The sequence below is a fragment of the Pelobates fuscus genome, chromosome 3 (genome assembly GCF_036172605.1).
Source record: "Pelobates fuscus isolate aPelFus1 chromosome 3, aPelFus1.pri, whole genome shotgun sequence".
NCBI lineage: Eukaryota > Metazoa > Chordata > Amphibia > Anura > Pelobatidae > Pelobates > Pelobates fuscus.
Window position 1 is genome coordinate 41,849,683 of NC_086319.1, and position 21,393 is coordinate 41,871,075.

Here is a 21,393-nt window from a genome sequence, read left to right on the forward strand (position 1 = left end):
TGGAAGAGGGCCCTGATCAAACGAGCTTACAGTCTATAGGAGGTGGGGTGTAAAACACAATAGGACAGGAAATATCAATCAAATAAGGTGGAGTGAAGCAGTGCTGGAGGAGAGTAGAGTGCTGCCCTTTAGAAGAGAGCGAGAGACAGGTATGTGAGGTAGAGGTTACTCTGGGAGGCCATAAGCTTTCCTGAAGAGATGGGTTTTAAGGCTCTTCTTAAACAATTGAAGACTAGGGGAGAGTCTGATGGCGGTAGGCAAGCTATTCCATAGGAAAGGAGCCGCCTGCAAGAGGTCCTGCATGCGCGAGTTGGCCTTATGGGTGCGAGCAGTGGTCAGGAGGTGGTCACGGGCAGAGCGGAGGGAACGAGGAGGAGCATACCTATGGATCAGTGAAGAGATATAAGAGGGGCTAGAATTGTTCAGTGCTTTAGATGTATGGGTTAGCACTTTGAATTGACTCCTATAGGATACAGGGAGCCAATGTAAGGACTAGCAGAGGGGTGAGGTGTGAGAGGACCGACTAGAGAGGAAAATCAGTCTAGCTGCAGCATTCATTACAGACTGTAGCAGGGCAATATGGCTTTTGGGGAGACCAATCAGGAGAGGGTTACAGTAATCCATGCGGGAAATTACTAGAACATGGACAAGCTCCTTGGTAGCATCTTGCGTAAGAAATAGGCGGATGCGGCCTATGTTTTTAAGTTGAAACCTACAGGATTTGGCAATATTAGTTATTTTAAGTTCCATAAATATTTATCTGGATATTTGTCAATTCAGCATCGACACCCGCCATGTCCTTCTCTTTAATGTCACATTTATTGCCCCATAATCATATTTCTCATACATTTTGTATCTTCCAGACACTGGAAGTCCTGCTTACACCTCCAGTGATTGAATATTCTTGCAATGTAGCCACTCCCATGGCAGATCAAGAGTGAACTATAAAGCACTATACACAATTGTCTTGATTTAATATATGTGTACAAGTTTTTCAAATTATTTAATATTTTTGAAAAAAAACTTTTTTTTAAAGGATTTTTTTTACTAAATATTAAAATGTCAAAAAATATATCATATATAAAAATATATATCAATATATAAAAAAAATCTAAATATTTTTCTTTCAAAAATGCTAAATCATTTTACAAATTTACAAAAAATATTACATCAATGCCACTTGCCAGCTTTCATACTCATTTATTTAAATTTATTTAACTGAGGTTAGCAATAAACAAAAATGCATGTAAAATAAGCTGTATGATAATCAAGGCTAAATTAGCACATCACTTAGTACATAACTACCATTCTGGTCAAGTCAATTTAAATTCAGTGGATATTAACTTTGCCTTTTTGAAAAGTCGCACAAAAGCATACCTTAATCTACTAAAAATGTTATTATGGCTCAGATGAGCTATGCATGAATAAAAGAAAAAAAAATGCAAAAGTGTAAGTGTGCTGCAAATAATTCCTTTTTAAAGCATTTTATTGATTAGTTCTTGATGTCTGGTTGTGATCTTTGGTTGTAAGGAAGAATAAACAAAGAAAAAACATAAAGAAGACTCTTTGCTACAGAGCAGATTTGACTTCTCGGCATACTTAAACTTTGTTTAAAAATTAATATGTGTGTAGCCTACGTGGTCAATATAGTTTTAAGACCTTCCTTTTAGTGAACGTAAATACAGAGACGTAGAGCAAATTTTCCTTCGCCTAGATAAAAGCTTATTTGTGTTTTACTATAAAAGAGAATATCTGAAGAAGGGAGTAATAAACCTCTCAGTAATGCTCCATTTGAAAATGTTCCACTAAGGAACTTTTATTTTGTTTCTCGCCATACCTAAATTTAAACTGCGTTAGCTTTCACAATCTGACTCATGGTCTTAGCAATCTTGATTTTATTTCTGAGACAGAGGCTCAAATTACGCTTATAACCAGGTACAATACAAGATTTGTTTAAAACTAGTACAAATTGGGAAAGAAGAACATTCTTCTTTTATTGCTCCACCAGTGACCATACATTAGTTATAATTATCTCACTGCATCAAGACTATGGGGCAAATTGGGTCTCTGAGGCTTAAATATTCTTAAATAATATTCCACTGCACAATAGGTTTGGACATAGAGAAGACCATGTACCATGACACTGGTTAGTGGCAGTTCAGGGATACATCATTTTATATTCCTAGATCTGGTCTAGAAGCTTAAGTGAACCTGGCATGACACTTTAAGTGAAAACCTCTCCTTGTGCATGTAAAGGGACACTCTAAGCACCAAAACAACTTTAGTTTAATGTAGCAGGTTTTGTGCATAGATCATAACCTGTAGCCTTACTGTTCAATTATCTGCCTTTCAGGAGTTTAATCACTTTTGATTTTGTTTATTTAGCCCTTGTCACACCTCCCCTGCTGTGACACGCACAGCCAACATGGTAATTTTTTTTTTAATTTTCAAGCAGTACAGTGTATTTACTTTAGATATGTTTACTTCCTGCTTTGTTAATTGAACTTCAATCCCACAGGAGTCTCCTGGAGACTACAACAGCTAATTATGTATGCAGCCCTAGCCACACCTCCCTTGGCTGCAACTCACACAGCCAACATAAACAAACATGTTTTTATTTTTGAATCATATATTATAGCACATTGTGTTTATTTTAGAAGTTTGTATATCCTACTCTGTTCATTAAACTTTAATCACACACAGGAGGGTCCTGCGTGCTCTAGCAGGCTACTAACAGAGCAAGAGATAAGAAATGCTAAATTCAACAGACTGCACAATAAAGAAAGTTTAAACATTAGATCTATCTTCACAGGAAATGTGCAGGGAGACTGTGTAGGTCACATAAGTTTACGTGTGCTGCACCTTAGGAACAATTCCCATATGATTTTGATTTGCTTGCCTTATTGCCAGTGCCATGACATCAAACTGAAGTCCATGTTTTGTAGTTACTGTGACCTAGAGTAGGAGAACCGTTAATAAAGGGTTTGTCTGTCCTCTCATCTCATTTTTCTATACAGATTATGAGCTGTCAGTCCATTGGGACCAATTGACTAATCAGGGGAGGGATTATATATTTCTATACTTTTATTAACTTCTTCACTACCAAGCAGTTTGCAAAAGAAATGCCACCACAATGTAAGTATGTTGGGTGGTTTTTCTCACGATTCCGGGGAACCCAACACGCTAACACACACAGACACACACACAGAAAGTGTGCAGTACCGGACCTTAGAGTGGTTGGGCTAAGCACACACAGAATAGTCAGGAGAGAAGCCGAGTAAGGGGAACCAGAAAACAGAATAACGATAAACAAGCCGAGGTCAAAGGGTAGGAGAAAGACACAAAGTCAGTATAACAAGCCAGAGAGTACGTAACCAGAAAGCACACGTTCAGTATCAATACATAAAGCAAAGACCACAACAGGGCACTGAGAGGCAGGAAAGGTAAGTATAAATATCCTAGCCTTAATTCTGATTGGATAACTTCCAATCAGAATTAACAAACACACGTGGGGGGTATCTATACCCCCCACTGTGATTTCTGTACTGTCGCTTTAACGCCGGGTCACGTGAGTGACCCCGGCGTACTGATATGGGTGCCGGCTCCCAGCGTGCAGCGTTAGACATGCTGCCGCTGGGGGAAGGAGGAGGAGAGGACGCGAGCGGTGTGTCAAGAGGAGAGGACGCCGCTCGCCGAACAGTAAGAGGAGGGGGGACCGCGGGCAGCGATGGACCGAGGGTGAGTGCTGCGAGCGGATTGCAGCCTCCCCTCACCGCTGCCCGCGGAGCCCTGACATAACCCCCCCCTCGAGGACCGCCCGGAGGGCGGGAAGCCGAAGGCTTCAAAGGAAACCGCGCATGAAAGGAGCGGATCAAAGAGGGCGCGTCCAAGTCAGAGACAGAAACCCACGACTGCTCCTCCGGGCCGTAACCCTTCCAATCAACCAGATACTGCAACCGACCTCGAGATAAACGAGAATCAAGGAGAGCAGCCACCTCATATACGTCACTAGAGACCGCGCGGAGAGCATCGGAACGCCTGAGAGACCCAGAGAACCGATTACAGAGCAAGGGCTTCAAAAGGGAGGTGTGAAAGGTGTTAGGTATGTGCATGGAAGGGGGCAAGGCCAGGGAGTAGGATACAGGATTCACCCTACGTAACACCTTATAGGGACCAAGGAACTTGGGCGCGAACTTCATCGAGGGAACCCTAAGGCGGAGATTCCTAGAGGACAACCAAACCCTATCACCCGGAGCATAAGAAGGAGCCGCACACCTACGACGATCAGCAAATCTCTTTTGAGTATCAGTAGCCCGACAAAGAGCAGCATGGACCTGATCCCACATCTTCCGTAAGGAGGCGAGGTGCTCGTCCAAAGCGGGCATTCCCTTGTCGGAGAACACACCGGGAAGGACAGCGGGTTGGAACCCATAAGCCACCATAAAAGGACTTACGCCAGTAGAAGAATGAGACACAGTGTTCCTGGCAAACTCAGCCCAGGGAAGAAGATGGGACCAGTTGTCCTGGTGTGCATTCGTAAAACAGCGTAAATACAACTCCACAGACTGATTTGCTCGTTCGGCAGCTCCATTAGATTGCGGATGATAGGAGGAAGTAAACGATAAGGAGACCCCCATCTCAGCACAAAAGCCTCTCCTTTTTCTCAAAAACCAATGCAAGGTCAGCATACACAGAAGGGACAGAAACAGAAAGTGGTTTAGCCGTGGGCACGTTGAGTAAACAAACGGGACGTACCTGGCCCATACAGTCTCGTTGACAGGATTCCCCCCAGGAGAGTATGTCTAAACAACCCCAATCCAGTACTGGGTTTGTGTTTAACTAACCAGGGAAAACCCAGAACGATGGAAGCAGTAGGAGAGTCAATTATTTGGAAGGTTAACCTTTCCTTGTGTAAAGCACCCACAGACATCACTATATCTTGGGTTTCATGGGTCACCAGAGGCTTCTCAAGTGGTCTACCATCTATGGCCTCAACGGCCAAGGGTGTGGCCTTTCGGATCAAAGTCAGGGCTGCGGTTTTGGCAAAGTTCTCATCCATTAGGTTGTCTGCCGCACCTGAATCGATCAAGGCTTTAGTTGTTATGGTGGTTTAATTGACCAAAAGAGAAACCGTAATAAACGGTCTGGAGATGGACACATGAGGGGACAAAGTCATAACACCCGAGGCCGACCCCTCTCTAGGCCTTAGGTGCTGCAGTTTCCCTGTAATTTAGGGCAGGTATTACAGTGGTGCCCCCTCTTTCCACAATAAAGACATAACCCCTCCCTTCTACGATACGTTCTTTCAGCCTCAGTTAACCCTGTAGCACCCAATTGCATGGGTTCTGGGGATGGCTGCCTAGGAGCGGGTAACGCTAGCAATGCAGTACTGGGTAGAGCAGGTAACACCCGTGTATCCAGCCGCCTTTGGCTACGTCTCTCTCTAATGCGGTTATCAATAAGGATTACATAGTCTATAACATCATCTAGAAGGACAGGCAGTTCCCTGGATGCTATTTCATCCAGTATGTAAGCAGCCAAACCCTCCTGAAAGGCTGTTACGAGGGCGTCGTTATTCCAAACCACTTCAGCTGCTAGAGTGCGGAATTCGATAGTATAATCCGCTACAGATCTGTTACTCTGTCGAACCCTAAGCAGAGCTTTGCCAGCAGAGGCAACCCTACCGGGTTGATCAAACGTGCATTTGAATGCTGACAAAAAATCGGCAAAGGACATAGGAGACATATTTCCCACATGGGGTTTGCCCATGCTAAAGCTCTCCCGGACAGGTGGTTTATCAAAAAGGCAATTTTGGATCTGTCGGTGGGATAGGAACGTGGATTCATTACCAAATGGATGTCAATTTGATTGAGGAAACCACGACACAAAGCTGGGTCACCACTATAGCGCTGTGGCAGTGTCATATGGACTACATGAGCAGGAACGGGTACTGGAGTGGCAATGGGTTCGGGCACAGCAGCAGCCGCCTCCTGGACGGCAGGCTGCAAGTGTGCGGTACGAGCCAGTATGGTCTGTAAAGCCTGAGCAAACTGATCCATACGGTGGTCCAAGCCATCCATTCTAGCCTCCTGATTAACTAGGAGCTGTGGTATGTCAGCAGGTTCCATTATGGCCCTGTTGTAATGTCACGATTCCGGGGAACCCAACACGCTAACACACACAGACACACACACAGAAAGTGTGCAGTACCGGACCTTAGAGTGGCCGGGCTAAGCACACACAGAATAGTCAGGAGAGAAGCCGAGTAAGGGGAACCAGAAAACAGAATAACGATAAACAAGCCGAGGTCAAAGGGTAGGAGAAAGACACAAAGTCAGTATAACAAGCCAGAGAGTACGTAACCAGAAAGCACACGTTCAGTATCAATACATAAAGCAAAGACCACAACAGGGCACTGAGAGGCAGGAAAGGTAAGTATAAATATCCTAGCCTTAATTCTGATTGGATAACTTCCAATCAGAATTAACAAACACACGTGGGGGGTATCTATACCCCCCACTGTGATTTCTGTACTGTCGCTTTAACGCCGGGTCACGTGAGTGACCCCGGCGTACTGATATGGGTGCCGGCTCCCAGCGTGCAGCGTTAGACATGCTGCCGCTGGGGGAAGGAGGAGGAGAGGACGCGAGCGGTGTGTCAAGAGGAGAGGACGCCGCTCGCCGAACAGTAAGAGGAGGGGGGACCGCGGGCAGCGATGGACCGAGGGTGAGTGCTGCGAGCGGATTGCAGCCTCCCCTCACCGCTGCCCGCGGAGCCCTGACAGTTTTAATGTATTGTTTAAATATATATTTTAATATGCATAGATAGGACATTATTTATTGGATACAAAAACATAAAATTAGGTTGAACAAAAAAAAATTAAAAAAATAAATTACCAAGTAATGAAGTTACATGATGTCATATTGCAGTCATGTTGACACACACACACACACACTTATGCACAGAGATGCACAATGACACACAAATACACAGTCACAGTGTGTGTCTAGTTGTGTGTATCAGTACATATGTGTGCGTGTCTGGCATTGTATATCTGTGTAAATGCCTTAGAGTGTGTCTCACAGTGATTATCTTTGTGTGTCTGTGAATATATATCTGTGTCAGTCTATTTCTGTGTTGGGGATTTGTGTGCTTCTCTGTCCAGCCTCGCCACACAGTGCAGTGCCTTTTTTCTTTATAGTTTATGATTGCACCCCTTCTGCTTATCTTTTGTGCAGAGCGTGGAGCAATTTTCCTAATTACCTAGTGGTCCTGTGGGCTCCCAGGTGGTCCGTTGGGCTGTCATTCAACCTTCAGCTGTGTGCAGACCCTTCTGAATGTTCCCATTTGGTCTCTGCCTGTATGGTAGCTTTGGCAGGGATTTGCTGCACCTAGCCTGCTGTGTGTTTTGGAGGTCAGACCAGCTGTGTGACCAGGCAAAGCCAGTCAGGGAGACTTATAGATCTCCGCACCAGCCCATGTAGCCTCTTGTGGATCAGCAAAGCAATTGCAAATTAAATTAATTTGCAATATTACCCCAGGAATCGTGTGCACACTTTGGATTAGAACTTTTTTATAAATATTATGTAACCAGTGTTGTCAGTATTTGACAAAAATTAAATTTACTGATTATGCGTACGAACAAAAATATCAGATACAAAAAAAAGAAAGGAAGCAGCACTTGCCACCCCGTAGTAATTATTAGAAGAGATGAAATATTGTGCAGAAAATATGTGTGTGATGTCTTCATTTAGTCATGGGAGCAGATCAAAGCAGAGCAGGCAGGGAGTTTGTTAAATTACCAGATCCTACAGCAGAAGTGAATAGGTCATGGGTCTATTGACTCAGAAGGCCTCCTAACCGCCTGCACATTTTGCTTCTCTGTCTCTTGTCACCAATCTTTGTGCAATTATGATTATTATTTTTTTTTACATTTTACATTGCAGTAGTACTATTAAACAAAAATATAATTTAAAAAAATCATTAAGACAGCAGAAAAAATATTCTGCCAGTAGTTTCACTAGTTTAAAAATCTTCATTTTCGAAGTACCAAGAACATGACTGCTGCTTTCAAATAGTTCTGCTAAACAAAAAGTTTTCACTTGAGTTGATGCAAAAATCAGATTATTGAACTTTACTTGCACTTTACTTATTCAGTATTCCTCCCTTGTAGGTATATGGGTATCATATATAGTTTGGAACACTTTTTAATGTGGCAGCTGACAAGAAAGATATGGCTAGCACCGAGGGCCTTCTAACAATTTGCCAGCTGTATGTTAGTGCTGCCAGCAGACAAGAGCAGACAAATCATTTGGAATTTTTGAATTCCGTCCCAGATTTTAACAATCTTGGTTAGGATTTCTGCTGTACAGCAAATTCAGGCTTGTTCAGAGCCTGTTCTTCATAATCAGAACATTGTCAAATAGTGGGAACAATGGTCAAATGACCCAGTATATAACAGATAAGAGATTATTGGTGCACACAAACATCAAAAATATTCAAAATACTATACCAATGTTTTCACAGGAATAACCTAAAATATAAATATGATGTACAGTGCACCTCAATAAAAGCGAAATGATGGGGGTGGGGCCTGACTGTCATTGCATTCAGATGCACATCCAGATGGATGATGTGGAAGGAAGAGGTGGCCGATTTACCAGTCTGACATCGGCAGGTTACCGCATGAATGGAGCTAGAACCCTCCAATCCCATCTATGGACTGGTGGGGATGATCCCAGTTCACATCTCCTTGGAGCTGTTGGGGTTTAATGGCAATAACGCAGACATTGGTACCACAAGCAGTGACATATCCAAAATGGCAGACACCACACGTGCTCCTGCTTGCTATAAAGAGATGCCATCTTCTATTTTCACAGCCTTCTGGCAAAAACTAAGCAATATGCACATGCTCCACAAGTTGCCTACACACCTTTCAGTTCATTCCAATGACACAAAAGGCAACCGACAGCTCCTGAAACTCGAGTAGCATGCCTGAGGCATCAAAGGCGGCAGCAGTGGGACTTGCAAGAAGGTGACATGCAAGCTTACACTGATGCAAAGCATTCATGGAACACGTGAAGAGCTGTAGAAGCAGGATGAATAGTGGTAGGGGATCTGACTGCATTCACTTGGCCTATTGCCTGAATTTATGGTTATAGCCAGAACGGGCATCAGCTGATCCGCACACTGGGTGCTTGGCGTTCTCATTTCCTCATCTGCTTAAAGGACCACTATAGTGCCAGGAAAACATACTTGTTTTCCTGACACTAGAGTGCCCTGAGGGTGCCCCCACCCTCAGGGACCCCCTCCCACCAGGCTCTGGAGAGAGGAAGGGGTTAAACACTCACATTTCTCCAGCGCCGGGCGGGGAGCTTTCCTCCTCCTCTCCTCCTCTCCTCCTTCCTCGCGATGTCATCGGCTGAATGCGCATGCGTGGCAGGAGCCGCGCACGCATTCAGCCGGTCGCATAGGAAAGCATTTGCAATGCTTTCCTATGGACGCTGGCGTCTTCTCGCTGTGATTTTCACAGTGAGAAGCACGCAAGCGCCTCTAGCAGCTGTCAATGAGACAGCCACTAGAGGCTCTGGAGGCTGGATTAACCCTCAGTATAAACATAGCAGTTTCTCTGAAACTGCTATGTTTATAAAAAAAAAAGGGTTAATCCTAGAGGGACCAGGCACCCAGACCACTTCATTAAGCTGAAGTGGCCTGGGTGCCTAGAGTGGTCCTTTAACTCCTTAAGGACCAAACTTCTGGAATAAAAGGGAATCATGACATGTCACGCATGTCATGTGTCCTTAAGGGGTTAAATTACTGCAGCAGCTCTTATAACCCATGCAAATTATTGTTGCTTTCTCTTACTCATATGTAAATATATCTCCTACTCTTTGGTGTTGTTGTGGTTTTATCTGCCCTAACAGTTTACTAGATGTCTTCATGATAACTCAGAGGCCACCAGGGGTGGTACATTATGTAATTCACTAGTCACTCTGTGCTTAAGATTAGCTTAGTTCTTTTTACCTGAGTTTTCATTCTTGTTATAATTTAATGTAAAATGATTCATCCAAATCTCTTATGTGATATGCTCTATTGTACACCATGCGACCATAGCCTACTTTCAAAATGCTACACATTTATTAATCACTAAATTGTTATGATTTCATGTCACAAATGCCTGAATGTGATTTTCCATTGTGCCTCAATAAAAATGTGATTGACAAAAAACAAAAATCAAAATGACAAAATATGGCGAAAAGAAAACACTCCCAAAAGAATGTTACTCACAAATGGAGGGTGGTTTGTAGCACCACTCCACACTGTTGTGCTCTGGGAAATTCTTCAGTTGTTCCAAAAATGTTTCTATTATTGGACAGAATGGTTCCAAATTTTCTTGATGTGCTTTAGTAAATTCAGTCCCAAAATGTAATATTGATTGGTTTTGTTTGTTAGGATGGTTTATCTTGTCATCTATAAATGTGTGGACATGTATGTACGTAGTGGGGAATCGCGATGCAGCCTAGAACAAAATCTAAACCCCATTAAACCCCCCAATAACGACAGACCACTTAGTATGGATGAAACAGGCCACAGCATTTATTATCACAACTAAATTACTGCATAACACATCCATAACTTTATTTATTAAATCTCTTCTTTTCTGTAACCAAAACATTAGACATAAATAAGCATAAATTAACATATATACATATATAACTCCACCCATAGTGTTATACAGTGACCCAACCGTCCTTGCCAATAAAAACATAGAGTGGTTCCTAATCACCACTCCCTCTCACCTCCCCCCTCGTCATAAAAATCCTTCCAATGCCTGCCATCAGCCGACCTTATCCACGCTCGATGGGCACGAGACCTCAGGCAACCTAAAGTTAAACCTTTAGAGCAGGGGAGGTTTGAGACCTTAAAAGACTTGTTCATCTCATTCCATCTACTTAAACGTAACCTCAAACTCAATTGGCAAGGACATACCCCCGCCACAACCCCGCTGTTTTACGCCTAAATCAGCGGGGGCCCCCACCACAACCAGCCATGGCCTGTTCCACCACTTCACGTAGCGCTAGAGTAACAGAGGTCAAGTCCGACCTCCAGCAAGCGCACCCCTCCCTTCGAGATACCCAGGCAACCTTTGGCCAAACCCAAAATGCGAACTGGAAGTGTTCATGTTTTAGTTATTCATTTTGTCCATCATACGTTTAGTCATTTTTGTTATGGCCATGACAAACCTAGAAACCCATCTATTCTGATGACCAACGGCAGCGCACCAGGGCACTCACATTGCGGAGTGCACTGCCAACAGGAAAGGGCGATAGGCGCAGCCTAGCCCCTGGGAACCTCAGGGAAGAAACAGAATGCGTAACATGTCCCGATCGAAGAGCACCCAAGTCCTAACCCACCACCGACCCACGTCATTCCACCCAGGGAGGACAAAACCCCTGGTACCCCATGAGGCGGGGCAGCTGACCCCGTATGAGGAGGAGCCACACTCCCTTCACGTAGCCGGAGCCAGACCACCGAACCTCCGCCATTCGAGCCCTCTGAACCATCGGCGCAGGCACGCCCAGCCTGGCGGTGTCTGTAGCCGCCCCCAACCAAAATAAATGCCCTTTGAATTCCCCACCATCCTTATCCAGGAAGTCGAGCCCCCAAGCGGAACACCCCAACTAGATGGACGCGGGGTTGAAAAACCCATCTCCGAGAAACAAACCGGGGAGGAGGCCGAACAATCCCAGGGACGGAACAGTACTCCCAACGAAAACAGGCAAATGACGGAACCCTGCACCGCCCCCGATCGGAACGGTATATTACAGACCATCCTGGAAACCCATTACAGCTTGCTAGGACAAAATACAAACAGTATATCTACATATGATACCTCCAAATTAGTGACAATGGCATCTAGATATACCCACACTTATCTGGTGTAGTTACAACAGCCTCTCAAGGTCGTGGCCCAGTTCCTGACCTTTTACAACATATACATAGACACAGAGGGGAATGAGATACGGCTGTACATAATCTAAAACAGGAACAGAAAAAAAAAAAAATTACATAGTGTAATACCGCAAAAGAAAAGATAATGCGCTGATACAAGATTGCACTCACAAGATCAAAGTGAATAAATCACCAGAACAAGTGCCTGCCCTCAAAGAAACATTCTCATACGTCCCAATCACTCCCACCTTACTGGAGCGGGCCACCACGCCGCCGCAGAGATCAACCCACGGACCAGTCTCATCAGACCGGTGGACCAAGCGACCACCCCTCCACCGCCTTATAAATCGACACTATAATGAACAAGGCAGAGCATCGGCTAACACAATGGTAATAACCGGCAAAAAAAACCCGGACCAGCCGCCCCTAGCCCAAGCCACTCCGAGCCAGGAGCCGCAACCAGAGTACCAGAGCACCACCGGGGAAGTGGTTACCGACACACGATAAGGACAGCCAGCACCCCCCCATGATGGTCCCCAAGGAAAAAACCTACCCACTCGTTCATGAGCCGGGTACCCCATGCCTGCCATGCTACCAGAAAGGGGGACCTCCAAGAACACCAGAGTCCGCCAGAGCCAGCGTATTGGGCAAGAGGCAGCACACCACCGAGAGCCCAAATGGCCCAAAACCCCAAAAACCTGCTGCGGCGGCAAAACAGTTGGAAGCCATCGGACAGGACACAGGGGGCCAGATTGCACAAGCCAGCGTTAAAGGAGGCCCAGCAGGAACCCCATACAGTCCCAAGGGCAACCCCAATAGGCAACGCCCAGCGTACCCAGGAGAGCCCACGGGTAGCGCAGCCGAAACCCACAACGCCCCTCCAAACCACCGACGCCTCCTGCCTGACGCCCCAAACCGCAGCCAGGGGGACCGACGTCCCCTTAGTGGAATTGATCCCACTGACCAGGAGACAAAAGCACACCCCGACCCACGGAACTCCAAAACACTATACCAAGAAAAACACTGCAGCAGCAGAGTGCGCACATGCGACACTGACGGCCCCACACATAAGCCACACCGGGAGCAACTTACATGGAGGCATATAGCCAACTAACCTGACCGTCAGAAACACAGCCCGGAAACAAACTCGACGGGCGTACCGGCAGCAGCCGGAAGACCGAGTCCACCGCCGCCTTCGGCAGTAAAAAAGCCCCTTCCCCCATATGCTCCCTAGTAGTGCGCGCAAGCCAAGCGGGCCATATTAGCTCAGCAACACCCAGCGTCATGCGAACCTGGGAGGCACCGCCGGCGCTATCCGCTGCGCCAGACGCTGCAGGAATGTGTACCTAAACGAATGAGACATACTGAAAACGAAGGGGGGAAAGCGCTGTCCTTGTACCCAGACATTCTCCGTTCATATATATATATTTTCTGTTTGGTAATTAATGACTTTTTTTTTTTTTTGGGTCGTCTGTTTTTTTTTTTTTTTATTTATTTATTTATTTATTTATTTTTTTTTTTGCTTGATTATTCACCACCGTGTACTTGACAGTTAAATCACGGTTGTATGTTCTGTTATATGGCTGTCGTTTAACTCATTCCATGCGGTAATGGACAATTCATTTTTTGTACTGCAAATTACTTATTATTTCTTTTTTTTTTTTTTGTATTTTTATTTATTAATTATTATTAATATTTTTTTTTATTATTATTATTATTATTTATTTATTTGTATTTAATTTTTTTTTTTTTTTTTAATTTACCGTGCTAGGAGGATTAGACTGAACAAAGAAGGAACAATGGCGTGGTAGGGGGCCCAAGTGTGTGCCGCGCGGCAGACCCTCCAGGTGGCCGCGCGGCAGTAGCAGGCCGCATCCCCGGCCTTGCCGTGAGGGCCCGCGCGGCCGTGCACACAGCAGGCCGCGCAGGGGTAGGAGGCCGCATCCCCGGCCTGGGAGTGCCAGGCCGGGCGGCAAAGGAGGCTGCAGGCCGCGCGGCAGTGGCAGGCCTCGTGGCAGAAGGCCGTGCCACGCGCGCGGCCGCAGAAAGCCTCAAATCCAGGCCCCTGTTGGTAGGCAGCGTGTCTGGAGCCCCCAGACATGCGGTCCTGTCGATGCCTCGGGCCCGGGCTCCACCTCATCAGCCGGGCCTGAGGAGAGGGATCAGGGGAGAGCCTGGCAGGCGGGTGGGAACGCCTGCCAGTGCTGGTGCGGCCCCCAGGGGCAGGGACCGCATGGGAGGCAGCAGGGGAGACCACAGGGGGTGCTCCAAGGGGAGGTAGGCCGCGGGGGGGGCCCACACCGGTAGCCATACCTCATTAATGCTTGCCAATTGTTCCCACAGGTGCCGGCCACCATCCACGCTGCAGCAGCCCTGAGGGAAGCTAGAAGCCTCAACCATCAAGCTGTGTCAATCTGCAGGCCCAGGCAAACAGGAGCAGGAGGACAGGAAGCTGTTTGCTGGCCCGAATCCCAAGTGGCACTGAGGTGAGACCTCCCCCACACTGTCTTACCCAGAACATAATCACACCCACAGATTCTTCACAACCAATCCCATGCATCTATCCCCACACTCCTACATGTGCCCTTGTCCGCTTAGCTGCGCTATCTCCCCAGGGCCTAATGATGACTGCAAGTACTTGCTGAATAATCATAAATCACTCAGGATAAAACTAAGTAGGAGGAAAGAACTGCTGGAAATAAATATTTGTTGGATTTTATATGAGACATGAGAATTAAGCCAGTTTAGAGAACAATTATCTATAATAAAATGTTTGACCTTATTTATCACGATGCCATGATGAGCTGTATGAAAAGTACAAAAGTGACAGGAAAACAGAAACAAATGGACTGTTTTTATAAACCCAGCTTTTCCAGATAATTCTATATGAAACAGGTCATAACAGGAATCATCATTTAGTAATTAATGAAAAAAGATTCTATCTATATTATATTCTATTTATATGTTCCCTGAACTATCGTTTGTATCTGAAAAAGGCCAATTAGAGCTTAATCTCTCATGTTTCTTGAGAAAAAAAACAAGAGATGCTTCTTTTAACCAGCTCAAGTGCACAACCCAGTAACGAGTAGAAAAACCGGACCACACTAATTGCAATGCTGCAGTGAAATAGTGATTTCCCAAGAGTACTCTTTTGAGGGATACATTTCAACAAAGTGCTTGTTTCCCAATAGGAGAGGAAATGTGTTTTGATCCTGTTCTGACTGATGCACAACTCAGATCTTGCAAATCTTGATAAAAAAAAATAAAAAATCAAGTGTAAGCATTAAAATCAAAAAGCCGCGTGTGTTTTAGACATTTTCATTTGGCATTGATTAGACATTTGATGACAAATAAGATACGAGCCAAAGTCCATGTTTTTCCTTATCACATAGTACTTCAGTGTCTTGTATGCATACAGCTCTCGTGTTGGGATTCTGCACCTATTTATGTTTTGTTTATTTAATTTCCAGACATAGACAAACAAATAACAGTTTGTACAAGTTACAAAATTCAATTCTGCTTTTTCAGTTGTCCTTGGAAAAAAAACATTAAAAAAAAAAAGATTTTGCCAAATAACGAACTTGGCAAGAATTGACTTTGCTTAACCTGACTGTGATGCCGTACACACATTGTAGATCCCATCACTTTTGTATTTGCAGGCTACATGTGCAGATGAAACACTTGCAAAATGACAGGTGTATGCCAATAATAATAAGATCCAATTATTGCAAGACGCCTCACAAATGAGGTAATCTGGTAGTAAACTTCTTGGTGTTGCCCAAGGCATCCAATTTTTGTAGCACAATGCAACTGGAACTGTCATTTCTTATGGGTCATTTTTGGTATATAGTTAAAAAAACAAGTACAGGTCTATAACGACATGCATACGGCTAATAATTAATGTTTTAAGATCATAAATGAACCAATGTAACTAGAGAGCCAATGGCATCCATTCTCATTTCTCAGCTCTTGTAGCAGATCACGCTTTGATTGGTATGTATCAGGCTATTGACGGCAGTCGCACAAGTGAGGCAACCCAAAAATAGTGTTTGGCTCCCAAGCCGTCAGAACCTCCAGGGAACAAATCTACTACACAATAAACTGTTCAGATTAGTGTTATCTAGGTTTAGCTATGGTTAGTGTTACCTAAGCCAAGAGTTAGCTAGTTAGGGTTTGTAGAAGTTAGTCAGTGTTAGCTAGGACCAGAGTTAGTGTTAGCCAGGGTCAGGGTTAGTTAGGTTTAGCTAGGATTTGGATTGCTTATCAGAGGCAGCATCCGAGTTTGACGGTGGTCTATATACTGGCACAGTTAGTGTCAATTGACCAAAAAGTATTTCTTAGAATCAAGCTAAGTGGTATGTCAAAATTTCAAGATTGATGTATTTCATTTTTGTATGCACTTTTACTTTGAATAAATGCAGCATTTTATGTTTTGTCTTGAGGTCATCTGGCTAGCTTATTTTTGTTTCTTATTGGCTATTGTGGCAAAAGTCCCAGAAAAGAATCAAAGTTATCAGTTCTACCCCCCATTTCGACAGAATTATTTATTTTCTCTGGCAATGGACCGAGAAATTCAAGCTAATGATTAACATTTAACTTCAATCATCCCACGGTTTAGATTGGTTTTTTGATGTTACCATTATGTATACAGCATATATTTAGACTAGAATTTATTTTTGGTTTACAATGTAGAGCTAGTTCAATTGCATTTCAGAGCTTGAAAATAAATTAGAGAATGTTTTAATTGTTGCAAGATTTTGACAATAAAATTCCCGGGACATGAATTGTAGAACAGTAACGATGGCCATTTGGCTTGCAATTCTGATGTTTAAAGAGTATGTATTTTGTTGACTTGTCAATGATTTTCTCTTTGTATTTAGTTGCTATGTGTTGTCTAGTGAAAAGAAAAAGTAGTATTAACCGAAGCTTAATAAGCATTAATAAGACATATAGGTTTATTTAAGGTATATATTTTAAGTCATTGATACTTTACAACCAATTAGAATTTGTATCTTCCTAGCTAATGTTACTATGTATTTATAGTAAATTCTTTTTGAGCTAATCATTTTTGTTTTGTTAATTTATTGGGCACCGAAATGTGTTTATACTATAATCATATTCCAGGCTTTTGATATTTATATACTGGAACAAATTTGCTATTATCCATGTTTATTCAGGACATATTTGTAGATTAGACTTCTTGTTTGCAGTTGGCCATGAGTGTATATAAGTCTCTTTGGTTTGTATATTTCTGAAGACTGAAACTGTTTTTGGGGTTTCTTTTATTTGCTTTTTATGCGCTAACAAATCTTATATATTGTAGGTCTCCTGTTAATTTTATTCTAGTTCTTTACAATGTTTAAACAAAATCTAAAATTGACGGCACTTTGTATGCGTTTAAAGAATAAAACAATAGACATTTTCTTCTGAGATGTTATACAAGAAAATATCTGGCGCATAAATATTATTTAAAAAAAACAAAAACTCTTTTGAAACAGGTATTGATGATGGTCCTATTATTATTAGAATTGCATCAACATATTACACAATAAAATACAATGTGGAGACAAGACATGTCAAGAATGAATACAAGCACAGTTAAACACTGATAAACAGAAGGGTTTCCTCAAGAGAGGTTTTATTTAGCCATAGAGCTTGGTGCAACACGTTTTTTTATCCCTTGGGTGTCAATAGCATTTTAAAGCATGACTAACCATTGCTCATTTGAGTAAAAGAAGAAAATAAAGATTATATATATTCCTTCTTGCACACTTTTTTTGTGCAGGTACAATCATGACTAATTTACTGTAATTGTTTCTTGTATTTTTTTACTGATGTTAGTGCAAAAGCCTCTTAATACAATTATAGAAATATTAGCATTCACAACAATATTTAGCTCGAAAACACATCTTTAAAAATAGCACCAAAAAGAAGAGGATAGCTGTATTAGCGCAGGTGTTGATTTTTAAGGTTTGGCTGCACAGCATGTGGCATGACAAAGCAATTTATCTTGATTAACTTCAGCAGCAAAGCTTCCGTACACAGTCACTGCAAACCCACAAGCATTCTGGTCAATCATGAAAATTGCGCAGTCACCAGACACAACTGCTCACACCACTATACGGAGATCCAAAAATGGTAATAATGGCTTCATAAGTAGTCTTCAAAAAAGGATAAAAAAAAAGTATGACAAGAAATTAAGTCAAAGTAACGGAAAAATAACAAGTAAAAATACTGGCTGGACAAACCATAGTGAAAGTAATCGTGAATAAGTGTTGGGTGCTGTTGACATGATATGGCAAACTAAACATGGAACTGACTTCATGAAACCCAAACAATCCTTATGAAGAGGCAACAGGAAGTTCCCCAGATTAACATTAAACTTTAAACTATTTAAAGACCTGCTTAAGGGAAATATGGCTTTGCTGACTCAACACAAAACTTCCTAATGTGCTAGAGAGGCTGGAATTTTGTCACATTTACTGGCTGTAACTACATACTAACAGAACATTGCTAAAGGGACACTATAGGCACCCAGACCACTTCAGCTTATTGAAGTGGTCTGGGTGCACTGCTCCAAGTCCTTTAACCCTAAGCAGGTAATGATTGCAGTTTTTAATAATAATAATAATAATAATAATAATAATAATAATAATTACCTGCTAGGGTTAACCCCACCTGTAGTGGCTGTCTACCAGACAGTCACTAGAGGGACTTCAGGGTTGTTATGTGACTTTTGGTCATCTTACTGATGCTGGATGTCCTCACGTTATGTGTCACCCAAAACCCAATAGGAAAGCATTGAATAATGCTTTAAAATGGGGAAATCCTAGGTCTCCCCCTCTGGCTGACTTCTGCAGGGGAGGAGAGAAGGTGGACCCAAGCCAGCACTGAGGGACATCGGTGCTGGACCCAGGTAAGTGACAGAAGAGGTTTTTAACCCCTTCTGCATCACGCGGGCTGGCGGGGGGTACCCTTGAGGAAGGGGCAGTGCTATAGTGCCAGTTTCCCTTTAATTTAAAATCTACAGCAAAGGTGAAAAATGTCAAAGTACAGTGGTTCCCAACCCAGCAAACAGACAGGGTTATTCACTAAAGGGTGAGATGGAAGCACTGCTACAGTGTATTCTTCCACATCCTCGTGTAATCACAGCTGTTTATTTTCCACTCATATCCAATTACCTTGGGCTGTAGAGTTTTCTTTGCCAAATTTTTCTTATTTTCTTCACTCACGGATTTAATATGGGACAGTCACCACCATCTCTTAATATTCTTTAGAGGCTTATAGACCCCATTATTCGCATATTTTGTGGAATTAAGGTTTATTCCTCTTATTGTCCCAAAACAATCTATGTTGACTCTGAAAAAAAAATGGAGTTAATAAATGTTAGAAAAAGTTTTTTGTTATCAATCAAATTAGTCTTTTAATGAGACATCAATATTATAATACAAGAAGACAAATAATAGAATAGTGAAGCACTTATAACCTTCTGACGAGAATGTATTAATGTAAAACTATTCTGTTTCACTGACAGAGTAAGATATACTATCCCAAAGGAATGGCTACCTTATTAATGGCTTATTAATATTAATTGATTAATTACTTGCTTATCTGGTTTGCTCACACAGCATTGTAATGTTTACAAAACCTCAATGATTCATAAGGTCCTGCCTGTATGGCTAGAGACTCTAAAACAGAAAAAGAACAATATACAATTGTGTCATACTAAAGTGTCCTCAAATACATAAAAGTGTGATTTTGTTACTCACTGGCACCCCAGCATGTGATGGCAATGATACAACCAATATTGAATTTCAAAATTCCAAAGGCATCAATAAGCATTTTCATGCCATAAACATTACCCTTTGAGGATCGATGATGGGATAATTCCATAATGACAGCTAGTATGTAACCTCTTAGGGATCACAATCACAACCCCATGAGGATCCCATCTGATCCCTACAGGCCCCGTCACAAAATTAATGTAGAGAGGGCCCTGGTGCAAGACATTTATTTGGGCACACCTCTAGAGCAAGGGTGGCCAAAAGGTAAATCTCCATCTGACGTAGAACTCCCACGGTGCTAAGCATTTACCCATCACGTCCAGGGTTGTATTTGTGAGCAATGTTTGTTCATTTGAATGTAGGCATGTACTGTTATCATTAGAATGCAGTGGTGTACTTCTATGTAATGTTTGTATATAGTGCTGGCTTTTAAACACAAGTGTACTATTGTGTGTAGTGTTGGTGTTTGTATATAATTTTTACATTTTAATACAGGGGTGTGTTTGCATGTCATGTTTACGTTTGATCACAGGGCTATGTTTGTATGTAGTGTTCACTTTTATATGTGGATGTATATTTGCATGCAGTATTGATGTTTGAATAATGGTGTGCATTTGTACATAATTTTGGCATCTGACTGCAGGGTGTGTATGTAATGATTGCATTTGATTGCAAGGGTGTGTGCATTTTGTGTATGACTGCTTGGATGCATGCACACATACACATACACTGCCACATACATGCATATCTACACAAATACACATAAACACGCAGATACACACACTGACACATACACACAGTCAGGTACACACTGACACATACATAGATACACACTGACACATACACACACTCAGATACACACACTAACACACACATAGATACATACACTGACACATGTCATCATTTTGATATGTAAGCCACCATCCTGTTAACATACCCTGAGTGTGCTCCACTGGGGTCCTGTGGCTGGCTGAGACTGATGAGAGTGTGTGGCTGGAGCAGGCTCTCTCTTTGTTATCCCTACTCCTGCCTGTGCCACCTCCTCCTCTGCTTTCCCTCCAGCATGGCTTTCCCTGTAGCTGGGATGAAGTGACCTGATCTCACTTACGCCAAGCATTGGCAATATTACAGGTGCCTGGTCGCACAGTTGAAGGGTCTAGTGCCCAGCTTAGCCCATCTTCAGAAATACCCATTGGGTGGCCTTAAGTACATGGTTCACCAGATGGGCCATCCAATGCATCCCACCAGCATGTGGGCCCCAGTGCAGCCACACCATCTGCACTAGCAGTAGTTCCGTTGCTGTACAGACCTGCATGCATTTATGAAATGCCTTCCTTCTTTTGCATTTTTACCTTTCCACAGCACTGCATTTGTTAAATAAGTGGGCCATTCCATTTTGATTTAGGATCTTTGTTTAATTATAGTTTGCTATATGCATTAGTACATCACTGGTCCTTAAGAGTTAAAGATCTTGTGTCAAATGGCCTGCTCAGTTAGCAGTGGTAGGACTATGTAGCTCAACAAACACTAAATAAGCAGAACATCTAAGTGGATTGTGCTGACGGCATGAAATATCATTGGTCCTTAGGGGTAAAAGCAGAATATAACCTAGTGAAAATAATGAATATCTGAATAACTTAACAACCAGTTGTGCCGC

General features: G+C 43.0%; 1 protein-coding gene across 3 annotated transcripts in view; it reads right to left on the bottom strand.

Moving 5' to 3' along the window:
• The window catches only part of TAFA2 (TAFA chemokine like family member 2), a 282,041-nt gene that overhangs the window by 61,222 nt on the left and 199,426 nt on the right, over positions 1–21,393 (bottom strand). For all 3 annotated transcript variants that reach the window (XM_063445118.1, XM_063445117.1, XM_063445119.1), the window contains one exon: positions 19,134–19,311. The gene's annotated coding sequence lies outside the window, so the exon portion shown is untranslated. The remainder of the gene's footprint in view (positions 1–19,133; positions 19,312–21,393) is intronic.